Source organism: Salvelinus sp. IW2-2015, linkage group LG28 (assembly GCF_002910315.2).
Source record: "Salvelinus sp. IW2-2015 linkage group LG28, ASM291031v2, whole genome shotgun sequence".
Taxonomy (NCBI): Eukaryota; Metazoa; Chordata; class Actinopteri; order Salmoniformes; family Salmonidae; genus Salvelinus; species Salvelinus sp. IW2-2015.
In genome coordinates, this window is record NC_036868.1 from 21,586,041 (window position 1) to 21,609,094 (window position 23,054).

The 23,054-nt window shown below is 49.1% G+C and overlaps 1 pseudogene; it reads right to left on the reverse strand.

The window, feature by feature from the left end:
* The window catches only part of LOC111954124 (gephyrin-like), a 151,094-nt pseudogene that overhangs the window by 51,269 nt on the left and 76,771 nt on the right, over positions 1 to 23,054 (reverse strand).

A 23,054-nucleotide genomic window follows, 5' to 3' on the forward strand; every position in this document is an offset into this window, starting at 1 on the left:
CAGAAGAGAGATTCGGTTCTAATGAAATCGATCTAGCAGTCTGCAAGGGAACGCCTTCGAAAGTCAACTTAACAGCAAATCTGTTATATTCTCTATACTTGTCAACAACTCTGTTCCTCACTAGCGTATACTAACGTGATATTATACTAAGCGGGAGGGGGATCGGGTCAGTGATCTAGGCTAAACGGCTCCTTAACATTCATGTGAACGTTTGGGCATAACCGTATGAGAACGGTGGATGATGCTGCTACATTGGTGGCACTAGGATGGACAGAGTGTGAGACACACAACACAGGTGGAAAGAGACAGACAACAGAACTTCACTGAGACAACACACTTACTAAGAGATTTACCACCAGAAAGCCATGGAGAGAGAGGGAGAAGAGAGAGAGAGAGAGAGAAGGAGAGAGAGAGAGAGAGAGAGAGAGAGAAGAGAGAGAGAGAGAGAGAGAGAGAGAGAGAGAGAGAGAGAGAGAGCACAACGACTTTATGTGGACAGACGAAAGAGCACCGAGAGGAAAGAGTGAGAGAGGTGCGGAGAAAAAGTGCAGAAAAGGGTGCAGAAGCAAATGTGTTGGAGAAACAGGGTAGAGCAAAGCATGACATCATACACTCCACCTTTTCTCCCTCTATCCCTCTCTCCCTCCCTCTCTCCCTCCCTCTCTCCTCCCTCCCTTTCCTTGGAAACGAGAAAGAGAGGTATATGTATGCATGAGTGACACAAAATGTAAGACACATACACACAGAGTTTTAGTACAGGTCACTTAAATCAAACAGTTTGCGTACAGACACTAAGTAAGACAGACACTTGACAGACACACACAACACACACACACACACAACACACACAGCACACACACATACACACGCACACGCCGCACGCCGCACGCACGCACGCAACGCACGCACGCACGCATCGCACGCACGACCGACACGCACACACGCAGGCACACACAGACACAGCACACAGACACACATAGACCACAAGACACACACACGACATCCACACACGCACCACACACTGCAGTGTGGAAAAGTGAATATGACTTTATGCCCAACAGTGTAATTCAAAAGAAGGAATTACTGAATAGTCTATTTGAGGCACACTGCATGTAGCGTATATTGTGCCAGGAGTGTGTGTAGGTGTATTTTGACTGGGACGGCTGCCATTGATTGTTTTGAAGAACATGTGAACTGCTGAATGAGAGTGTTTATATATCATGTATGAGTATGCTGTGTGTGTAGTAGAACTGATTGAAGGGTGTGTTTGCTTTGTGTCCCATGTGAGTAACGCTAATTGTCCCATGTGTGTGTGTCTGTCTGTGTGTGTGTCTGTCTGTGGTGTGTCTGTCTGTCGGTGTGTGTGTAGCAGAGCTCTTAGGCCCTGCAGCAAATGCCTACCTTAGGCAAAATCCTGACTATACCAGCCTATTAAACTGAACCTTAATGGAACAGATAATAACACACACAACACACACACACACACACACACACAACACACACACAACACCACACACACACGCACACACACGCACGCACACGCACATCACACACACACACACACACACACACACACACACACACACACATGGAAAACAACCATAATTGCTTTACACGGCAACCCGATAGTCGCCGCGGAAACGGCCTGACGATGGGTTGTCATGGCGATCGTCCACAGAGATCAATGGCGGAGGGGGCGCATGTGGAATAGCGAGTGGCGAGCACGGAGGCCGAGTCAGGGAGAAAGGTCTCGGAGTGGACGGCTACGGCGAGACACGGACGCCGCTAAGCTTACCGCTGCCTAGGGGAAAGGAATTGGCCAATAACGGACGAGGTAAACAAGCGGCTCGCGGGGACGAGGGAACAGCCACTGTTCCTGTGTTTCTGTGCTGGGCTCAGCAAAAAACAAAGGCGCTGTCCGACAAATTATGCAAAGAGGGGGATTTCGGAGGAGAGGAAGAGGAGAGGGAKGTGACATGGGGCAGGGAGGGGAGGAGAGAACGGGAGGAGTAGCCTCGTCCTTACATGGGAAGCCAGGGAAGTCCAGGGTAGAAAAATTGCTAAATAGGAGTGGAATTTGGAACCCGCTTTAAATCAGTGACGCATTGCAAAATATCAAAACAATCAAGTGTCTTGCTTGGGCGGAGCTCCAGAGGTACTCACTAGATTAGTGCAGTAGGTGCAACAGGACATGAGGAAAGACGGGTAAACATGTGTCCATATACTGGTTGTGTATGGAGCACACAATTCACTTTTTCCTCCAGGTTTTTTACCACTTTCTGCCATGTTGCAAACTAGCACACAGAACAACTCACTGCAAAATGTGTCCTACCCGGTCTGAAAGCAGTGACGAACATAACACGTAGCACCAACGAGCATGTGGGGAGGGTTCTTGAAATGTAACATCCAATCAAAATCCTACTGTCCATTCAAACCGCGTTTTTGCAATACAAACTTCTCCAGACTTCCAAGGCAGGTGTGACAACCAGGTTATTTTGGAGCTGTGTCTACGCAAGACTAGGAGAGGAGAGGAAAGGAGAGAGGAGTTCAAAACCCTTCTAGCACCACTCTGTCCTACGGGAGAAAGGGATGGAAGAGAGGATAGTGACAGAGTGGGGAAGGACGGGACAAATGCTTCTGTGGCCCTCAAAAGACAACACTCACTTGCCAGAGCAAGACCTAAGGGGGACAGAGGGGGAGAGGGGGGGAGCGAGGGAGGGAGAGAGTGAGGGGGGTGAGAGATGCCCCTCTACACTACTCAAGGGTCGATTCGCGGATAGGGACGAGCATCCCATAGGAGTGACGCCACGCTGGCACAGCACTTCCTCTGGCTAAACTGAGTGCAAGCTACTGTGGTACACACACACACACACACACACACACACACACACACACACACACACACACACACACCACACACACACACACACACACACACACACACACACACACACACACACACAGAGAGAAGCACGCGCATACACACAGACGCACGCACCTACACACACGTGTGCACGCCCGTACACACACACACACACACCACCACACCACACACACACACACACACACACACACACACACACACACACACACACACACACACACACACACACACACACACACACACACACACACACACACACACACACACACACACACACACACACAGCTATGCTCTGGTACAAGGACATGATGTGCACATCTCTCATAGACTGAACAAAAGCACAACACCACATAAAAAGCACAACAAAAACCTACAAGAACTGCTCCCCTGCCCAGCTGCACACACACACACACACACACACACACACACACACACACACACACACACACACACACACACACACACACACACACACACACACACACACACACACACACACACACACACACACACACACCACACACACACACACACACACACACACACACACACGACTAGATGGATGACGGATGAGAGAGAATGAACGCTGGTGGAGTTCTAAGAGGCCTGAGCAGGGGATGTACTGAACACTCTATCTCCAAGCCTACTGTACTGTTCATTGTATGGGCTTTGCTAAAATGCCTGGTGAGAGAGAGGTATTGTTATGAACAGATCAAGCCAAAACGCCTAGAAAGACTACATTACCCAAACTACTCTGTGTGCCAAATTCCTACTGGAACCTTTCATATTGTGTGTTGCTCCCCTAGGCAATACATCCACGTGACCTTCCTGCCTCTCCTGCCTCTCCTCCCTCTCTTCCCTACAGTCTCTCACTATCTTTCCTGTAGATGAGCTCCAGTACTGCATCACCACAAAGGGGAGCCGCCGAGAGCAGGCTGCCTGAGATGGCGAGTCCTCTGTGGGCTGTGGATCCTGGCACCTCCCCTGTGTGTCTACGTACCTCTGGATGTCTGTCAGGGGTCTCTAACAGGTGTCTTTTGTTTCTCTGAGGCCTAGTGCTGTGTGGTGACTGTGCCTGTGTCTATGGTGAGGAGCGAGGCCCGCATGCCGGTATAGAGGAGAGTAGGAAGAATGTAAGGGGGTTTACCTGGTCCAAGGTAGAGTACCTTGACTTGAGCGTGATGACCTCATCCAGGTGAGCCCTGAACTCTCTCCGTGAGGCCTGGAGGAAGCCACAGGATAGGTCACTCGCCTTCATGCATCACACACACGTCCCATATTGGTACACACACACACAGGCACGCACATATACATGTACACACACACTCAAATGTCCTGGTACAGTACAATAGTACACATAGTTGTGGCCTGACACACACACAGACACACATATAGACACACACAGACACACATATAGCACACACACCCCCCCCCCACACACACACACACACACACACACACACACACACACACACACACACACACACACACACACACACACACACACACACACACACACACACACACACACACACACACACACACACACACACACACACACACACACACACACACACAACCCAGGACTACTGAGGTGACACCATTACAGAAATCAGTTCAAACAACAACAAAAAAAGACCAATATTCTGACAATACAGAAACAAAAATTGATGAAATATTAACCAAATAATGTGATGGCAACTTTTTGCTCCAACCTAGAGCACGTTTAGCATGGGTCTGAGAGTGAGTTAGTGTTAGTGAGCGGAGGAGAGTGATATTAGCTTTGTTTGTGTTGGTGTACTGGTGGAAATGTGCCTCTTTTCTCTTCAGTGTTTGACATATGGTTCCTGTATCTTCTCTCTAAAATGATCCAAGGTCAGTTATAACTCACATTATTGGTTGCTGCAAGGGTAGAGAAAGCTGACCCTAAATCAGATGAAACCCTACTGAAGGCCTGTGCTTAAGCTGTCAAAACATTGGTTTATTAAACTTATTGCATCCGAGCCATTAGAGCTGGAGTGTCAAACATTTGGTCCGCAGATCCGGGCACACGAGGGGATCCAATCTTTGCCATTTGACATTTTGCAAAAATAAATTTAGGGCGCAACGAACAAACTCAATATACTTTAACATGACTAAAACCAAATGTGTAGAATGATAATGGACCTACATTCATCCAGTTGACTGTGTCCAGCTCACTAATCACTGAAATGAAAGCTAGACAGTCAGGGACCATAGAACATTCCAGAAACAATGTGTAGAGGACTATTTTACGCTCATTTTAACTGCATGGAAATATAACACATTTTCAGTGTGGCCCTCCGGACCTCAATGAAGACTGAATACGGGCAAAATTAGCTTGACAACCCTGCATTAGTGTCCAACTTTCTATTTATTTTTATAAATAAATGCTACTTACAGGAGATCTATTGTGTCCTCCCACTGCCCATCTATTGCAGATGGATACCATATCCCTTCCCAATCATCAATCTCACTAACAATAAATCAAGCACAGGAGAGGTATCTGTTAGAGATATTGTCACAATGCTGAGTAAGAGCAAGCCTACCTCAAAACCAGCTGAAGGGTAGAGCAATGCATTGTTGGTACAAGCACCGCTGCCGCCGCACAGCGAGACGGCTACCATGACGTTTCAACTCTAACACTGTATTTGGAACGTCACTGAGTCACATGTCACATGGCAGAAGGTGTGAGTGGGTGGTGAGGTGATGACGTGAGTGGAGCTGTGTGTGGGGAGGGAGGGAGTCAATTAGATACAATTTAGGGTATCTCAGACGATATGATGCGTTCGATTACACTATGGTCCAAATGTTAACATGAAACTGGTCAAAAGGCCTGTACATACTCTGATACAGGAAGAGATTTAAAAATGCAAATGATTCTGGGATTTGYAGTACTCCGAGAGACGACTGTGTCCTTCCACCTAGCAGGGGCAGCATGCAGGGCAGACATACAGATAAAGGGAAGAAGGAGGAGGAACATTATGCAAAACAGAGGAAGAAGGAAGAAGGAAGGAGGGATGGAGTGACTGCGCAAACATGCCAGGTGAACGAGGAGGGGGGACCATGGTAACCGATGCCATGACGATGCCATGACGACGTCATGACGACGGTGGCCATGGCGATTCCTTAGTAGGTTTGCAAGAGTACCTCAGCAATGCTTAGGGTGGATGAACAGGAGGGGAGCCGCGCCTGGTGCCACAAGAGAGAAGGAGGAGGAGGAGGAGAAGGAGAAGGGGAGAAAAGAACAGGGTTAACACAGCCAGAAGCCAGACAGACAGACAGACGGACACTGAGACAGACAGACAGTGCCCCTGTCTCATGCCGTGTTCATGCGGTGTCAAAATTATCGCATTCTCAAGACCAACACTGCCATAAAGCAGCTCAGACGCATCAAGACAACATCCAAAATTGCTTTCCAAGTGTTACATTCAAGTGGGAAACTCGGATAGCGTTGTTGTACCCCCAGTTTCCCAGTTCCTAGTTTCCACATGAATGCAGCATCAGTGTGTCTGTCTCAGGTAAGTCAGCATAGCCGAGGGTCAGGCATTATGACACATATAGTACAGTACAGGACAACACGGTAAAGCTGAGACTCCTGACTGAGGACCAGAGGAAAGCACAGTTACACTGGTCAATTTGATTTATTGGAATTGTTGCAATTGACCATCTATTTTGTTGATGATTGTGTGTGTTGTGTGTGTGTGTGTGGTGTGTTGTGTGTGTGTGTGTGTGTGTGTGTGTGGTGTGTGTGGTATTGTGTGTGTGTGTGAATGACCCAAAGCAAATCACCAAAACCTTTACTTACAGTAGGAAAGATGTTGTACATAGAAAACATTTCAATTGTGTGACAGTTTACCCTCCGTTAATCAGCAACTTACTCTACAAAATTGTTTGGATGTTTTTTTTGGGGCAAGTCAGATAAGAACAAATTCTTATTTACAATGACGGCCTACTCCAGCCAAACCCRAACGATGCTGGGCCAATTGTGCGCCACACTATGGGACTCCCAATCACAGCCGGATGTGATACAGCCTGGATTCAAACCAGGTACTATAGTGACGCCTCTTGCACTGAGATGCAGTGCCTTAGACTGCTKCGCCACTCGGGAGCTCATCATTTTTACATAGAAAACATAATACAAACTATCACATTACCATACCCATAACTGTCTATCCCCTGTTTGGTCTGTAGACTGAACTGTAGACCTCAGACCAGTCTATCCATAGTTGCTCTGTAGCCTGATGAATGGGAGGGTATCAATGTGATATGGGGATCCATTCAAAGACATATTTAAGGAAATTCCTATTTTACTATGATGATAACCTCATTAAGTACAAAAGTACAAGTATTTCAATCTATTGTAGCCCACACAAACACTCATTTGACCAATGACAGACTAGACAAACACTGCCCTCAAAAGCTGACCAATGATAGACCAGTAAACCACGCCCTCTCCGACAGTGACCAATGACTGACCAGAAAACCACGCCCCTCCAAAATGACCAATGACTGACCAGAAAACCACGCCCCTCCAAAATGACCAATGACTGACCAGAAAACTACTGCCCTCCAAAATGACCAATGACTGACCAGAAAACCACTGCCCTCCAAAATGACCAATGACAAACCAGAAAACTACTGCCCTCTCCAACACTGACCAATGACAGACCAGAAAACCATTGCCCTCCAAAATGACCAATGGCAGACCAGCAAACAACTGCTCCCCTCTAATTCCCCAAAAGATCTGACCAGTATGCTTCAGCCAACCCACCATATGCCTCGGCCAACCTTGATATTCTAACACCAAGCATCTTCAGAAGTCTTTAAAATCATCTATTACTTAGACTGCGCATTAAATGGCACTCTATTCCCTATGTAGTGCACTAGTTTTGACCAGGACCCATAAGGCTCTGGTCAAACGTAGTGCACTACATAGGAAACAGGGTGCCATTTCAGATTCAGCCTAAGTCTAACAGTCTGAGAGATCCACTCTAAACTGCCACTCTGGGAATTGTAAGGGAAAGACCGCATGAGGCTGTGGCAGGAATGCACAATGGAATAGCGACCAGAGCGAAGGGATGTTTGCACATCAAATCCTCTCGGCTATTCAATTCAAAAGGCTGCAGCTGCAGTCGGCTCCATGTAGAAATGATAATAAGTCCTATTGTAGTAGTAAACCATGAGCTAGTGAGAGTGGTGCAGTGGAGGGAAGGGGGTAACGCAGTAGAGTGTGTGTGTGTGTGTTCATGGTTCTCTGGGTCTGCCCACCATTCTCAATGGTTTGCATGGGCCCACTTGGGGAATGAACAGCCCTACAGTACTTTGAATGCAGTGGGTCAACGCAGAGCCTCCATTCAGTCTCATCCACTCCACTCTGTTTCTGTCTCTGATACTATTGAATGGTCTCTGTTTTCTGAATGTTTTCTAGGCTAGGCTAGGGTACAACCCCSGCAGGCAAACTCAGAGCAAGACGGCAGGAGTAAGTGAGGACAAAAATACTGGAAACAATGTAACCGATGGCGGTTACAATATCGTTTAGGACCTTGAGCGTGGCTGAGGTGCACCCATGACCAGCTCGGAAACCAGATTGCATAGCGGAGAAGGTACGGTGGGATTTGAAATGGTCGGTGATCTGTTTGTTAACTTGGCTTTCGAAGACCTTAGAAAGGCAGGGTAGGATAGATATAGGTCTGTAACAGTTTGGGTCTAGAGTGTCTCCCACTTTGAAGAGGGGGATGACTGCAGCAGCTTTCCAATCTTTGGGGATCTCAGACGATACGAAAGAGAGGTTGAACAGGCTAGTAATAGGGGTTGCAACAATTTCTTTTTTAAAAAGAGAGGGTCCAGATTGTCTAGCCCGGCTGATTTGTAGGGGTCCAGATTTTGCAGTTCTTTCAGAACATCACCTATCCGGATTTGGTTGAAGGAGAAATGAGATTAAGGGCATCAAGCTTAGATTGTAGGATGGCTGGGGTGTTGTCCCAGTTTAGGTCACCTAACAGCACAAACTCTGAAGATAATGTTTATCATAGAAAGAATGTAGCCAGCTAAATTTCCTAATGTTTTGCTTAAAGTAAATTTTTCATTTTACCGGAGAAAAGTAGGCTATTAACACCAAGAAAAGTAGCTCCACATCAGTCAGAGTCTGCTGGTATAATGCCTGTTGGTGAATTCTCATCTGAAGCACAAACTGAAGCATTTTACATCTGGCATCAATATATTTCTCATGTGTTTTATAATTTTTTCCTGTGTGAAAAACAGAATTCTGCGTTAATGCGACCCCTAAGTTTAACTTGCAAGTTATCTAAGCAAGTGGCTGTATTAATAAGGTGACGGGGCGTCATATTGTGTTAGCTTTCTGCCGTGTTTGGGAAGTCAAAGCACTTTGGATGAGCTATCTGTATCTTGATTTCCTTGTGTTTTTTGTCCACTCAGTTGTCGGCCTGTCTGCTCCTCCCCTCTCTTCTCCAATCAGAGCAGGCAGACATGTTACCCTAGCTGTCACGGTTTTCTTCCATAGGTGAAGGAGAGGACCAAAATGCAGCGCGGCTAGTGTTCAACATGTTTAATTAGACGAATAAACGGTAACACTAATACAAGTAACAAAATAACAAATGTGAAAACCGAGACAGCCCTATCTGGTGCAGACAAAACACAGAGACAGGAAACAACCACCCACAATCCCCAACACAAAACAAGCCACCTATATATGATTCTCAATCAGGGACAACGATTGACAGCTGCCTCTGATTGAGAACCATATTAGGCTGAAACACAGAAACAGACAAACTAGACACACAACATAGAATGCCCACCCAGCTCATGTCCTGACAACACTAAAACAAGCAAAACACATAAGCACTATGGTCAGGATGTGAACAGTACCCCCCTCCTGAGGTGCGGACTCCGAACGCCCCCCCAAAACTCAAGGGAGGGTCTGGTGGGCATCTGTCCGCGGTGGCGCTCCGGCGCAGGACGAGGACACCACTCCACCATTGTCTTTGTCCCCCTCCTTAGCGTCCTTTGAGTGGCGACCCTCGCCCCTGACCCTGGTATAGGAACCTTCACAAAGGTCCCTCCTAGATTTAGGAACAGCTCAGGACAGAGCGGTAGCTCAGGACAGAGAGGTAACTCAGGACAGAGAAGTAGCTCAGGACAGAGAGGTAGCTCAGGACAGAGGGGCAGCTCCGGACCTGAAGGGCAGCTCCTGACAGAGAGGCAGCTCTGGACTGAAGGGCAGCTCGGACTAATGGCAGCTCGGACTGAGGGGCAGCTCCGGGCTGAGGGACAGCTCCGGGCTGAGGGGCAGCTCATGAATGGAGGGCAGCTCATGACTGGAGGGCAGCTCATGACTGGAGGGCGGTCTGGCAGCTCCTGACTGGCGGGCGGCTCTGGCAGCTCCTGACTGGCGGCGGCTCTGGCAGCTCTGACTGGCGGGCGCTCTGCAGCTCCTGAATGGCTGGCGGTCCTGGCAGCTCCTGACTGGCTGGCGACTCTGGCAGCTCCTGACTGGCTGGCGGCTCTGACAGCTCCTGACTGATGGACGCTCTAGGGCTCTGACGACGGACGGCTCTAACGGCTCCGGACAGATGGGCGGCTCTAACGGCTCGGACGACGGGCGCTCTGACGGCTCGGGACAGACGGGCGGCTCAGATGGCACTGGGCAGACGGATGGATCAGACGGCGCTGGGCAGACGGATGGCTCAGTATGGCGCTGGGCAGACGGATGGCTCAGACGGCGCTGGGCAGGCCAGGCAGTGCAGACGGCGCTGGGCAGGCAGTGCAGTGCAGACGGCGCTGGGCAGAGGAGCAGTGCAGACGCGTTGGACAGACGGCCGACTCTGACCTGCTGAGTCACACAGTAGGCCTGGTGCGTGGTACCGCACTGGAGGTACTGGGTTGGAGACACGCACCATAGGGAGAGTGCGTGGAGGGAACAGAGTTCTGGAGAGCGACAGAGAGCCTGGTGCGTGGTGTAGGCACTGGTGGTACTGGACAGGGGCGGGAAGGTGGCGCCGGATATACCGGACCGTGAAGGCGTACAGGAGCTCTTATGCCCTGAGCCTGCCCAACCGTACCTGGTTTATGCCCCCGTAGCCAGGCCAGTGCGGCGAGGTGGAATAGCCCGCACTGGCTGTGCTGGCGAACCGGGGACACCATACGTAAGGCTGGTGCATGTATGCCGGCCCGAGGAGACGTACTGGAGGCCAGATACGTTGAGCCGGCTTCATGGCACCTGGCTCGATGCCCACTCTAGCCCGGCCGATACGTGGAGCTGGAATGTACCGCACCGGGCTAAGCACACGTACAGGAGCTCCGTGCGCTCTTCCGCACCACACGGTGTCTGCCGTACTCTCGCTCTCCACGGTAAGCCCGGGAAGTTGGCGCAGGTCTCCTACTTGACTTCGCCACACTTCCCTTTAGCCCCCCCCCCCAATAAATGTTTGGGTGAGCCTCTCGGGCTTCCAGCCGCTCTGCCTTGCTAGCGCCTCATAATGCCGCCTCTCGCTTTTGCTGCCTCCAGCTCCGCTTTGGGGCGCGACACTCCTCTGGCTCTGCCCAGGGTCCTTTTCCGTCAGAATTTCCTCCCATGTCCATTCCTCCTGGTACCCGCTGCTGCTGTCGCTGCTGCCTGTTTCCAGCTGCTTGGTCCGAGTTTGGTGGTGATTCTATCACGGTTTTCTTCCATAGGTGAAGGAGAGGACCAAAATGCAGCGCGGCTAGTGTTCAACATGTTTAATTAGACGAATAAACAGTAACACTAATACAAGTAACAAAATAACAATGTGAAAACCGAGACAGCCCTATCTGGTGCAGACAAAACACAGAGACAGGAAACAACCACCCACAATCCAACACAAAACAAGCCACCTATATATGATTCTCAATCAGGGACAACGATTGACAGCTGCCTCTGATTGAGAACCATATTAGGCTGAACACAGAAACAGACAAACTGTTATGCTGGTGAATGAGGACCCAAAGCGACGTAATAGAAACAGAGTCTTTATTCCAGTATTAAACAAATAATGATTCTCCTGGATATTGTCAAAGGTAAATCCAAAACAGGAAAACTGAAATCCTCTCGTCAGTAGAGAGGAACGACAGGAGACGCGACCACAGACTGCAGGTCGCTTCAGGAAGGCACAGGCCGTAGCTGACATAGACACCTGCTCACACGCAGTATCTGAAGAAGGAAAAACACGACAGGGCGGAACAAGGACACAGAAACAGCAAACATCAAACACAGAATCCGACAAGGACAGAAGCGGAAAACAGAGGGAGAAATAGGGACTCTAATCAGAGGGTAAAATGGGGACAGGTGTGAAAGAGTAAATGAGGTAGTTTAGGAGAATGAGAAAAGCTGGGAGCAGGAACGGAACGATAGGAGAGAGAGCGAGAGAGGGAGAGAGGGAGGGGAGAGAGAGGGATAGAAAGAGGGAAAGAACCTAATAAGACAGCAGAGGAGCACAGGGACAAGACATGATGATCAAAGACAAAACATGACAGTACCCCCCCCCACTCACCGAGCGCCTCCTGGCGCACCGAGGAGGAACCCTGGCGGCAACGAAGGAAATCATCAATCAACGCACGGTCCAGCACGTCCCGAGATGGAACCCAACTCCTCTCCTCAGGACCGTAACCCTCCCAATCCACTAAGTACTGGTGACCACGTCCCCGAGAACGCATGTCCAAGATCTTCCGTACCTTGAAAATAGGTGCGCCCTCGACAAGGACGGGGGGGGGGGAGGGAAGACGAATGGGGGCGCGAAGAAAAGGCTTGACACAGGAGACATGGAAGACAGGGTGGACGCGGATCTTCGTCGCGGAAGAAGCAGTCGCACAGCGACAGGATTGACGACCTGAGAGACACGGAACGGACCAATGAACCGCGGAGTCAACTTGCGAGAAGCTGTCGTAAGGGGAAGGTTACGAGTGGAAAGCCACACTTCTGCCGCGGACAATACTAGGACTCTTAATCCTACGTTTATTGGCGGCTCTCACAGTCTCCCGCAGACGAAGGCAGACCGGTAATAAAGTCTAAGGCGATGTGAGAACATGGTCGAGAAGGAATGGGAAGCGGTCTGAGACGACCGGCAGGAGGAGAGTTACCTGACTTAGTTCGCGCGCAGTCCGAACAAGCAGCCACGAAACGGCGCGTGTCACGCTCCTGAGTAGGCCACCAAAACCGCTGGCGATAGAAGCAAGCGTACCCCGAACGCCGGGGTGGCCAGCTAACTTGGCAGAGTGAGCCCACTGAAGAACAGCCAGACGAGTAGAGACAGAACGAACAAAAGGTTACTAGGACAAGCGCGCGGCGACGCAGTGTGAGTGAGTGCTTGCTTTACCTGTCTCTCAATTCCCCAGACAGTCAACCCGACAACACCCCTTCAGGGAGAATCCCCTCGGGATCGGTAGAAGCCACAGAAGAACTAAAGAGACGGGATAACGCATCAGGCTTGGTGTTCTTATTTCCCGGGCGATAAGAAATCACGAACTCGAAACGAGCGAAAAACAACGCCCAACGAGCTTGACGTGCATTAAGTCGTTTGGCAGAACGGATGTACTCAAGGTTCTTATGGTCAGTCCAAACGACAAAAGGGACGGTCGCCCCTCCAACCACTGTCGCAATTCGCCTATGGCTAAGCGGATGGCGAGCAGTTCGCGGTTACCCACATCATAGTTGCGTTCCGATGGCGACAGCGATGAGAAAAGTAAGCGCAAGGATGGACCTTATCTGTCAGAATGGAAGCGCTGAGACAGAATGGCTCCCACGCCCACCTCTGAAGCGTCAACCTCAACAATGAATTGTTTAGTGACGTCAGGAGTAACAAGGATAGGGGCGGAAGTAAAACGCTTCTTGAGGAGATCAAAAGCTCCTGGGCGGAACCGGACCACTTAAAGCAAGTCTTGACAGAAGTCAGAGCTGTGAGAGGGGCAGCCACTTGACCGAAATTACGAATGAAACGCCGATAGAAATTAGCGAAACCGGAGAAAGCGCTGCAACTCGACACGTGACTTAGGGACGGGCCAATCGCTGACAGCCTGGACCTTAGCGGGATCCATCTGAAATGCCTTCAGCGGAAATAACAGAACCGAAATGTGACAGAGGAGACATGAAAGGCGCACTTCTCAGCCTTCACGTAGAGACAATTCTCTAAAAGGCGCTGGAGTACACGTCGAACGTGCTGAACATGAATCTCGAGAGACGGTGAAAAAATCAGGATATCGTCAAGGTAAACGAAAACAAAGATGTTCAGCATGTCTCTAAGTACATCATTAACTAATGCCTGAAAGACAGCTGGAGCATTAGCGAGACCGAACGGCAGAACCCGGTATTCAAAATGCCCTAAGGAGTGTTAAACGCCGTTTCCACTCGTCCCCCTCTCTGATGCGCCGAGATGGTAAGCGTTACGAAGGTCCAACTTAGTAAAGCACCTGGCTCCCTGCAGAATCTCGAAGGCTGATGACATAAGGGGAAGCGGATAACGATTCTTAACCGTAATGTCATTCAGCCCTCGATAATCCACGCAGGGGCGCAGAGTACCGTCTTCTTCTTAACAAGAAAAACCCGCTCCGGCGGGAGAGGAAGAAGGCACTACGGTACGCGGCGTCGAGAGAAACAGACAGATAATCCTCGAGAGCCTTACGCTCGGGAGCCGACAGAGAGTATAGTCTACCCCGAGGGGGAGTGGTCCCCGGAAGGAGATCAATACAACAATCATACGACCGGTGAGGAGGAAGAGAGTTGGCTCTGGACGCGACTGAAGACCGTGCGTAGATCATGATATTCCTCCGGCACTCCTGTCAAATACCAGGTTCCTCCTGAGTAGAGGGGACAGAAGAACAGGAGGGATAGCAGACATTAAACACTTCACATGACAAGAAACGTTCCAGGATAGGATAGAATTACTAGACCAATTAATAGAAGGATTATGACATACTAGCAGGGATGACCCAACAACAGGTGTAAAAGGTGAACGAAAAATCAAAAAGGAAATGGTCTCACTGTGGTTACCAGATACTGTGAGGGTTAAAGGTAGTGTTCTCACATCTGATACTGGGGAGAAGACTACCATCTAAGGCGAACATGGGCGTGGCTTCCCTAACTGTCTGAGAGGAATGTCATGTTTCCGAGCCCATGCTTCGTCATAAAACAACCCTCAGCCCAGAGTCTATCAAGGCACTGCAGGAAGCATCCGAACCGGTCCAGCGTAGATGGACGACAAGGTAGTAAAGGATCTTGAAGGAGAGACTTGAGTAGTAGCGCTCACCAGTAGCCCTCCGCTTACTGATGAGCTCTGGCTTTTACTGGACATGACATGACAAAATGTCCAGCAGAACCGCAATAGAGGCAAGGCGGTTGGTGATTCTCCGTTCCTCTCCCTTAGTCGAGATGCGAATACCTCCCAGCTGCATGGGCTCAGTCTCTGAGCCGGTGGGAGGAGATGGTTGAGAGCGGAGAGGGGAAACACCGTTAACGCGAGCTCTCTTCCACGAGCTCGGTGACGAAGATCTACCCGTCGTTCTATGCGGATGGCGAGTGCAATCAAAAGGTCCACGCTGGAAGGAACCTCCCGGGAGAAATCTCATCCTTAACCTCAAGCGTGGAGTCCCTCCAGAAAACGAGCGAGCAACGCCGGCTCGTTCCAGTCACTGGAGGCAGCAAGAGTGCGAAACTCTATAGAGTAATCCGTTTATGGATCGATCACCTTGACATAGGGAAGCCAGGGCCCTGGAAGCCTCCTTCCCAAAAACTGAACGATCAAAAACCCGTATCATCTCCTCTTAAAGTTCTGATAATCGTTAGAAAACTCAGCCCTTGCCTCCCAGATAGCTGTGCCCCACTCCCGAGCTGACCAGTAAGGAGTGATATGACGTAAGCGATCCGAGCTCTCTCTCTTGAGTAGGTGTGGGCTGGAGAGAGAACACAATATCACACTGGGTGAGAAAGGAGCGACACTCAGTGGGCTGCCCAGAGTAACATGGTGGGTTATTAACCCTAGGTTCCGGAACCGGAAGACCAGGAAGTAGCTGGTGGCCACGAGCCGAAGACTCTGAAACGTCAGAGAGATCGGAGACCTGAGCGGCCAGGGTCTCAACGGCATGACGAGCAGCAAACAATTCCTGCTCGTGTTCTGCCGAGCATTGCTCCCTGGAACTCGACGGCAGTGTTGAGAGAATCCATAGTCGCTGGGTCCATCTGGTCGGATTCTTCTGTTATGCTGGTGAATGAGGACCCAAAAGCGACGTAATAGAAACAGAGTCTTTATTCCAGTATTAAACAATAATGATTCTCCTGGATATTGTCAAAGGTAAATCCAAAACAGGAAACTGAAATCCTCTCGTCAGTAGAGAGGAACGACAGGAGACGCGACCACAGACTGCAGGTCGCTTCAGGAAGGCACAGGCCGTAGCTGACATAGACACCTGCTCACACGCAGTATCTGAAGAAGGCAAAAACACGACAGGGCGGAACAAGGACACAGAACAGCAAACATCAAACAAGAATCCCGACAAGGACAGAAGCGGAAAACAGAGGGAGAAATAGGGACTCTAATCAGAGGGTAAAATAGGGGACAGGTGTGAAAGAGTAAATGAGGTAGTTTAGGAGAATGAGAAACAGCTGGGAGCAGGAACGGAACGATAGAGAGAGAGAGCGAGAGAGGGAGAGAGGGAGGGGGAGAGAGAGGTATAGAAAGAGGGAAGAACCTAATAAGACCAGCAGAGGGAAGCACAGGGACAAGACATGATGATCAAAGACAAAACATGACACAAACTAGACACACAACATAGAATGCCCACCCAGCTCACGTCCTGACCAACACTAAAACAAGCAAAACACATAAGCACTATGGTTAGGACGTGACACTAGCGACTTCAGAGTCCACACAGCGTGTACACATGCTGTTTCAGTGCCAGTACTGTTCTTCCTTCAGACAAGCGCGTGTCAAAACTTTGTTCATCTCCACAATGTCTMTCGTTCATATCCGCTTGTAAATGTCTAAACTCACAAAAAATGACATTCGGTAGCTCCTACMTACATACTGTATGTATAACTTTATGAGCTGGGTTCCCTGTCTTTGCAATTAGTTTATTTTCGTTTGCTCTCGTTAGCATATTTAGCTAGCAGCCTCCATGAAAACTCGCTATTACTTGTGCTAATTTTGTTAGCATTCTGGTAATAGACACCCAATGRGTGTTTTGAGTTTTTTTGTCGCCCCTTTGTGTACTAAGCCGGTAATACCATAAATCCCGGGATGAGAGAAGGATGGTAKGATGATATGAAAATCTGGATACCGCCCAACCCTAATTCCATTCAACACTTCATAGGTATTGACATTGACATAAGAAATAAGAAACTGCATTGTAATTTCCAGATCTATGAGTTCATGTGTCACTGCATCTCTAGCCGTTGTTGGTCTTTACTGTATTGCAGTATATACCTTCCATTTCTCCATCCATCCAGTCCCCTACCAGCTCCTGTTGTGGACCCTAGTCTAGGGCCCTGGCTCAGAGGGACTATTGAGCCCAGTGGAGCTGCCTGTCCCTGTCTCCCTCTCCTCCCCCCTGCCTTTATGTAACCCTCAGTCTCTCACTCTCTCTTGAATACTGCAGCGACACGGCCACCACACTAGGCACGTGAGTCCTGCACCTCCCCCTCCTCCCCTTCTTCCCYCCTCCTCACCCCAACCCCGCAGTCAACGTACGCATGTCCCCTCGCCCGCCCTCTCCTCTCTCATCCCTGTGTACTTCCTACCATCACACAGCCTCATCATCGCTGTGTACATGTTTATGGCTAACCATCATCATCACCATCATCACCATCATCATCATCATCAGACCACACACACTCGGCCATGCGTATAGATGCACACATGCGCATACAGTAGACACACACACAGGCACACTACACAAATACTGACAGTAAACACTCTAATTTATGTACAGACAGAATCCTCCATCATACACACTCCCAACAACACAGTCCAGAAACACACTCTCAAAACGCAGGAGGAAAGACACTACTTACCATCCTCAGAGTGAAGTCTGCACTGAGCGAGCTCTTCAACATGTGCACACGAGCACACACACACACACACACACACACACAGGCAATCTGAGAGTGTGTGTGAGCGACAGAGCAAGCAGAGAGATACAGAGAGAGTACAGTTAGGGAGGAAGAGCAACAGAGAAGCAGCGTGCACGAGAAGGAGAACAGGAGGGAAAGCAACAGAGAGACAGAAAGAGGGAGAGGAGGAGTGACAGAATAAGAAGGAGGGGGTGGTGTGGTTGTGCAGCACCCATGTGAGTGTCTGCCTGTCTGTCAGCACATGGTAGAGGGGCTGACACTCTCCATCCCTTGTCCCTCTACTCTCTCTACTCTCTCTTCTTTCTCTCTCTTCTTTCTCTCTCTCTCTCTCTCTCTCTCTCTCTCTCTCTCTCTCTCTCTCTCTCTCTCTCTCTCTCTCTCTCTCTCTCTCTCTTCTACTCCCTCCCCCTATCTCTCCCTTCTCTCTCTTTCACTTCTCCCTCTTCTCTCTCTGTTACTTGATTGGAGGCAGTAGCAGAGTAGCAGAGGGAGTACAATTACTGTGACTGAGTGATATACGATGCTAGTGGGCTACACACACATTCTGAAGACAGTGTAAGGACAGAAATGGACAGACCGACACAGAGAAAGAGAGGCAGACAGACAGCCAATGCAGCAGAGCCTTCTTACGAGGCAAGGCACTGCTATGACGCTCGGGCTATACCTCAAAACGCAGCTTGGTTTCTCTTTCTCTTCCTCCCTTTCATCGTCCCTTACCCTACCCCCTTCTCCTCCATCACCCTCTCTTCCCCTCTCTCTGTCCCCTTTCTCTCCCTCTCTCACTCCCTCCTCTCTAATTTCCCCTCCAACTCTCTCTCTCTCAGGCTCATCTCGTAAATCCTTCCACACTTCCAGTGGTCCGAGGAGGAGGAGTCACTTTTATCGAGCTCCCTGGCTGAGGGAGGCTCGTACACTCACATACACTCACAATCAGTGCTTGCTACCCCAGCCTCTCTGTGCTGTGGAGAACACACACACACACACGCACACCACACGCACACGCACACACACACACACACACACACACACACACACACACACACACACACACACACACACCACACACACCCCACACACACACACACACACACACACACACACACACACGCACAGTTATGAGTTTGAGAGCCCATTGTCTATGCCTTCCACAGGAGAATTAAGCCTTAATGGTACAGGCTGTAAAACAAGAGCAGGCTCTACACAGCCCAAGAGCAGAGACCCACGTCTGCCTGTCTGCCTACTGCCTGTCTGCCTACTGCCTGTCTGCCTACTGCCTGTTTGCCTTCACTTACCGCAGGGCACAGACTTGGAGGAAAACATGCAGAAACAGAAACACCCCCCCACAGAAAACACTCAGCTTAGGTTTCTTTCTCACACAGCCTTCCTCCACGCCTTATACTGATCTATAGACCACTAGCCTTAGTTGGCATGCACACAAGCACACACACAAACACACACTCCCCCATCCAGACCCCCACCCCCCCCACCCCCCCACGTCTCTGGTGACATTCTCAGAAATGAGTGTGTGTGCCAGAGGGGGTAGTGAGAGACAGAGTAGGTACAGATCCTCTGAGTGCCGTCCAAAACACACACACACAAATCCCCTGTCGACAGTGGGAAGGTGGGAAGGGAGGGAGGGCCGCTTGGCAGCCTGGTCCAACAGCGCCCTGAGCCAGAGGACATTACCGCTGTCGGCCCCCGACCACACACACTCTGTTTTATACACTTACTAAAACCACCGGCACGCCATTGGGAAGCAGCCAGTGCCACCGGGCCGCAGACGCTACACACACGGCATAGACAGACCTCGGCAGTACTGAACAGACATCCACTGTAGAAGGCTACTGTACCAATGACCACAGTCCCTCTTTTGTCCTAAACGGCACCCTATTCCCTATACAGTGCACTACTTTTGACCAGGGCCCATAAGATCATGTGTACACTATATAGGGATTGGGCTGCTATTTAGGACAAACCTAGGGTTGCAAAGGGAGGGTATATTTCTGGTAACTGTCAAGTTTTTTTTGTTTGTCACATGACATCTGGTGGCACGTTTGGCTACTTCAGATGATCACAGGTGTCTGTAATGATCTCTGTCCCTGTGTGGCTGTCACACCCTGGCCTTAGTATTCTTTGTTTTCTTTATTATTTTAGTTAGGTCAGGGTGTGACATGGGGAATGTATGTGTTTTTGTAGTGTCTAGGGTGGTTGTATGGTTTAGGGGGTTAAATAGAGTAGATGGGTTTGTGTTTAATATAGGTGTCTAGCTGTGTCTATGGTTGCCTGAATGGTTCTCAATCAGAGACAGATGTCATTAATTGTCTCTGATTGGGAGCCATATTTAAGGCAGCCATAGGCACTAGGTTAATGTGGGTAATTGTCTATGTTGTACGTTTGTAGCCTGTGTGTGCACTTACGTTATTAGCTTCACGATTCGTTTGTTGTTTTGTTTCAGTTTGTTATAGTGTTTGTTGCGTGTTTTTTCCCTTTCTCTACAATAAAATAGAATGTATTTTGCACACGCTGCGCCTTGGTCCACTTTCTCTCAGCAAGACGATCGTGACAGTGGCCTTATCACATGTCAAATATATAAAATAATCAACTAAGATTATTTTATAGAAAATCCTGGATGCTGATTGGTTTACTCACCACGATAATGCCTGTTAACGGTTCCATTTGAATGATCAATGTGCATCCACTATCCCACTGCCCAGCCAGGCAATTCATAAACTTCATCTCCCCTGTAAAACATGCCACTAGCCTAGCATTTGGTTTGCAACAGTTGGTCTAAATCTTGCCCTCTTCCTCTCCGACCTGTGCAACAATGTACATTACAATGTGATCTCCACCATCCCATGCAGCCTATACGTGACTAGACTGTAACGTTTCTCAAATGAAACAATGACAAGCAATAAGAAGCAATAAGGCCCTCAAACCAGGGAATTATTGTCAATAACACCCTCCTAAGGGCTGTTTTACTGGCCCTTCACTCCGTGTCGGCCCTAAGAACAGCCCTTAGTTGTCAGTGTGTGGTATATGGCCAATGTACCACGGCTAAGAGCTGTAGCCAGCCACTCCACGTTGCGTTGTGTAAGAACAGTACCTAGCCGTGGTACATCCCCTTGTACCTTATTGCTTAAATATACTGTAATAATATATATGTCATTTAGCAGACGCTTTTATCCAAAGTGACTTACAGTCATGYGTGTGACACATACATTTTACACACCACCGGTCCCGGGAATCAAACCCACTATCCTGGCGTCGCAAGCCCCATGTTCAAACGACTGAGCTACAGAGGACCACCGGCATAGGCAGACATCTATTGTACTGAACAGACATACCCACCGTGCTACTGTAGCGATGACCCCATCAAGCACTATACTACACCCAACAGCATAGACAGAGATCTAACCTACAAACAGTGGATCTGTGTTCAAGGCTATGTAGCAGTGACCACAGTACAGCGTGCTACAGACTAGGAAGGACTCATTGATCCAGCCCACTATGGCTGGCTGCATCCTGCATCCATTACTGAATTAGATTACAGATAGGACTAACAGCAACATGGGTGGCTTTCACGTTGTTCTGTATGACCAATGTGGTGACATTAATAGTACAGTATCGTTACTCGTGTGATGTGTATGGATGTGTGTGTGGATGTGTATTTACACACACTGTTATTGTGTGAGTGTCAACAGTGTGTGTGTGGGGTGTGTGTGTGTATACAGAGTGAATACGTGTGAGTGTGTGTGTGCGTGTGTGTATTTACACATAGTGTTATTGTGTGTTCGTTAACAGTGTGTGTGTACACAGAGTGAATACATGTGTGTGTGTGTGTTTGTGTGTGTGTGTGTGTATACAGAGTGAATATGTCTGTATGTTTTTACACACAGTGTTATTGTGTGAGTGTTAATAGTGTGTGTGTTTGTGTGTGTGTGTGCGTGCGTGTGTGCATGCGTGCGTGCGTGCGTGCGTGTGTGTGTGTGTGTGTGTGTGTGTCTGAGCTACACCCTTGCCTTGGCCATAACTCCTCTAAGGAGGCCAGAGATAGAGGTCAAGGGGGTGGTCTGTATATAACAGTCTTCTCATAGTGACTCATATTCCAGTGGAGAAGGAAAGAGGAAGTGGCTTGATAAGCCTTGGCCTCGGCTCCATCCATAAAACGCATTCATCAAAAGGCTATTGGAAGAACATTAACTCAGGCAGCCTCATGTAGAGCCAAAACCAGTTTAAGCAACACAAAAGCCATCTTCACACTGCTGATCCAACATGGAAGCTGTTATTATTATGCTGCTAGGATTTCACATTTTTGTTGATTTTAGGTTATATGGTGGTGCTTTTGAAGACAGATAGAGGAGACATGGATATAAATGTGGTAAGGAGGTCAATGGAACATATGTCATGAGGGATAGGAGAAGGATACTGGTTCTACACATCTGATCTAACTAAGTAGGTAGTCATCAAATCCATCATGATTGATATATTGTAACAGGCCCAATGTACAGTCGTGGCCAAAAGTTTTGAGAATGACACAAATATAAATTTTCACAAAGTCTGCTGCCTCAGTTTGTATGATGGCAATTTGCATATACTCCAGAATGTTATGAAGAGTGATCAGATGAATTGCAATTAATTGCAAAGTCCCTCTTTGCCATGCAAATGAACTGAATCCCCCCAAAAATATTTCCACTGCATTTCAGCCCTGCCACAAAAGGACCAGCTGACATCATGTCAGTGATTCTCTCGTTAACACAGGTGTGAGTGTTGCAGACGCTGTTTCCCGCTTCACATGAAGACCTTGAGAACGTGTGTGAGAGGGCAACGCCGACGACGCACGACCACGCACGACGCACCACGCACGCACACGCACGCACGCCACGCCACCGCACCACGCACCACGCACGCACGCACGACGCGCACGCACGCACCACCGACGACACACACACACACACACACACACACACACACACACACACACACACACACACACACACACACACACACACACACACACACACACACACACACACCACACACAACACATCGCCTGAA